The following is a 3,585-nucleotide window of genomic DNA, read 5'->3' on the forward strand; positions in this document are numbered from 1 at the left end:
GTCAGCTAGTAGCAGCTAAATCTGGAGTGCACTCGTATTCGACTATGTATGGTAAATTCAGATTTAACGGAGCAGAGCGAGCTGACAGGCAGATTAGAGACTTTATTTTTAGTTTTCTCTCTTTACAAAGACAAGTATTGCAGACTGAGCGTTTCATCTGAAGAGAGGCTATGAAATCTCAATAGTACGCAATGCAAGCACCATAGACCACATAATTTATCAAATTACGCCGGACTTTGTGAATTAGCACAAAGATAAACGTCACAATGTCCGGTTTTCAAAATAAGGTTTTAACAAACGTATATACAGTATGAAAATAAGATTAACTGGATTATAGTCACAGAAAGTATAAAATTTATGTGTCTATTAAAATTGAAATAACACTAAAATGTGGAAATTACTCAGATTGAAGTACTGCAGTTGTACATTGAAATACCTTCCTTTCTGACTGGAAATCTTCTTAAGGTGCTATAAAACACATCTCCTTGAATTCTGATTTAAGTTATGGACAAAGTTATTGAATTAAAAAAACACTGCCCAAGTCAGCTATAACACAAGGATTGTTCATTATGCAGCATAATGTACAGTATTTGTGGACAGTTAATCCTGGAGTTCATTGACAGTGTCAACAATGAATGAACATTGAATAGTGATCATCAACAGATGGGTTGCCATCCATCAGTTCACCCTCAAGTACACCTTTGGATGTAAAGGCAAATACTTTAGCATTAATGAAAACTAAACTGACTCTCACAATCATTTAAATACAGCTAATCCAGAATAAAGAACAGTGGCACTGAAAATGTGCAATTAATAAAACTATTTATACAACAAATACAACTGTTTGATCATGTTCTCTCTTTTTGGTTTGCAATTTGCAAGTATTAAACTAAAAATGCTGGGTACCTACAGTTAACAGTGCTGGTAAACAGAGCTGAGCAGTTGACATCAATGACATCATCTGGCAGCTATCAATTCATTATAGTGTTTATATCTGTTGTCTCCCCAACTGCTTGAAAGCCCCTGGTCTGGAAGCTGAACAGAACTGAGCACGGCAAGGACACATGACTACACACCATGTAGAATGTTATTACAGTAAGTAGAAAGTACATTAACACATATATTGGGGGAAATATTGATAGGATTAAAAAAACTAAACAACTGACATGGTGAAATTAAGTCAGTTACAGGCTCTGAATTTATCTTTCGATTACTTTTCAATTAATGGTCCAGCCCTACTTCCATGTGCATTTACCAGCCCACTGAGTGAAGATGAACTATACTACCCAGACACAGGTGTTTAAAAATTACCACCCAATCATAAACATACTACCCCTTTGTTGTCAACATCCATTGCGGTCCACTTCCGTTGTGTTTATTTCCGTTGTGGCTTTTGTTTTACCAAAAATTATAAACATTAATTTACTTTAATGACTAACAGCAGAAGTATTTGTGACTGCAGACTAAATTTACTACAAGAAACATGAAAATATGAACAAAAGTGCATTTACAACTTTATGGATGGAAGTTTTGTATGAACAGAAATTAGGTTAGTTTGTTAGTAAAATATATCAGATCTATAATAGTGACAGAGAGTCAGTGAACTGACCTCAGAGTCTCCAGTCTACAGTGAGGACTCTCCAGAAAACCACACAGCAGCTTCACTCCTGAATCCTGCAGCTCGTTGACACTCAGCTGTAGGTTTCTCAGATGTGAGGGGTTGGACTTCAGAGCTGAGGCCAGAGAAGCACAGCTGATCTCTGATAAACAGCAGCTCCTCAATCTGAATAAAGAATAAATGATGTAACTTTAGAAGACAATGTTCCTGCTTGAAATCATTCAGCATTTAATAATCTGTTCAGAGCTGAAGAAGGTTTAGCATGTAGAAGTTTAGAAAATGGAAACTCCAAACACCTAAACCCAACAGGATGCAGGTTCAAACTGTAAATTACAAAAAGGTAAAAAAGAGCTCTCATTAATATTAATGACAACGTGCTGCAATAAAGACGTAGTGACTTCACCTCTTAAACTCTGCAGCTCCACCAGTGGCTCCATCTATACAAACTCATGATGTGCAGCCAAACACAAAGAAAAACCCACAGGAACTGATTTAAGATTTGACTCAAGATCCCAAACTTCCCAAAGATGCCAAATATGTCAGGTTTGATTTTGGGGAAATATGAACAAAATTCTACAATCTACAATATTTCTTTTAGGAATAGTGAAGTCATCAAATTATCAATTAAACCACTGAAGAAGAAAATAGACTTTAGCATTAAGATACTCATTGTGGATCAGTATAATATCAGCCATATGTCTGCAGTTTAGTGTCACCACAACTTTCATATCATATTAATCTCAGCAAAAGAAGGAAAAAATGGTGTCTGACCTCAGAGTCTCTAGTCTACAGTGTGGACTCTCCAGTCCAGCAGACAGCAGTTTCACTCCTGAATCCTGTAGCTTGTTGTTACTCAGCTCCAGCTCTCTCAGATGGGAGGGGTTGGACTTCAGAGCTGAGGCCAGAGAAGCACAGCTGATCTTTGACAAATTGCAGCGACTCAATCTGAAGAAAGAATAAATGATGGAGATAAAAATCCATTTCTAATCCAATCAGATGTGTTCAGGTTTTAAAAGTGGAGCACAACATTACTATGTCCTAATCAATGAGCTTTTCCCTAAAATGAGTAGAGGGACTTCATCATAATGTCAGCCTTCTACAGACATCATCCAAATGTCAGCACAACATTCATACACCTATTCATGTCATATCAATCAATAACATGCTGCTGATCTCAAACCAGTATGGAATAATTATCAAATCAGACATGTTGTTACTTTAATTTTTTTCTGTTTCTTCTAATTCATATCAATCAAGTGTCATTTTATAAATATTATGTATTATTTATGCTCCTGTTTACTTGTTGAGTCAGAACACAAAGTGACATAATTTTGACAGGAAGCATTATCAAATGTTGAAATGTCAGTTCTCGGTGCAGGGCTGAGCTGATTCATCCACGTAATTAATTGATTTGTTGATATGCATAATGTGCGTCCGGTTAAAGCAGTGATTCTCCCCGAGAACAAGCTGCAGCAAATAAAACACCTATGACCATCTACAGTTTGGGAGTATTTTAGACATGAACCCAACAATATGTTGCTCTGTGAGCTCTGCAAACTGAAAATGGCTTCACTGCAGCACAACTGCTGAGCACGAACACGTAAAGTGAAACATGTGATGACCTGCATGTCATCATTCTGTCGCTAGTTGTCAAGTTGGTGTAGATAACTGTTTTTTCCCCCCATGAACCCACTACGTTACTAGCTTGTTTGGTAGCTTAAGTTACCCACTACAGCTAGAGATGCACCGATTGATCGGCTGGGGACTGAAATAGGCCGTTTTTCAGCGTAGTCGGCCATGACCAGGGACTGGGGCCAAGCAGCACCAAATATTGAATTTCCTGCCAGTCATATTGAATGCTACAAACTTGTTTGACAGTAACCTCATGTCACAGCCACACACACAAGCTAAAACATGTCTTAGGTGAGTGGAAGTTATTCACTAGAGTGAAGAAGACTAAACGATCA

This window comes from Micropterus salmoides, unplaced genomic scaffold (genome assembly GCF_014851395.1).
Source record: "Micropterus salmoides isolate LMB-PRFRI ecotype aquatic unplaced genomic scaffold, ASM1485139v1 Ms_hic_scaffold_1, whole genome shotgun sequence".
NCBI classification, from domain to species: Eukaryota; Metazoa; Chordata; class Actinopteri; order Centrarchiformes; family Centrarchidae; genus Micropterus; species Micropterus salmoides.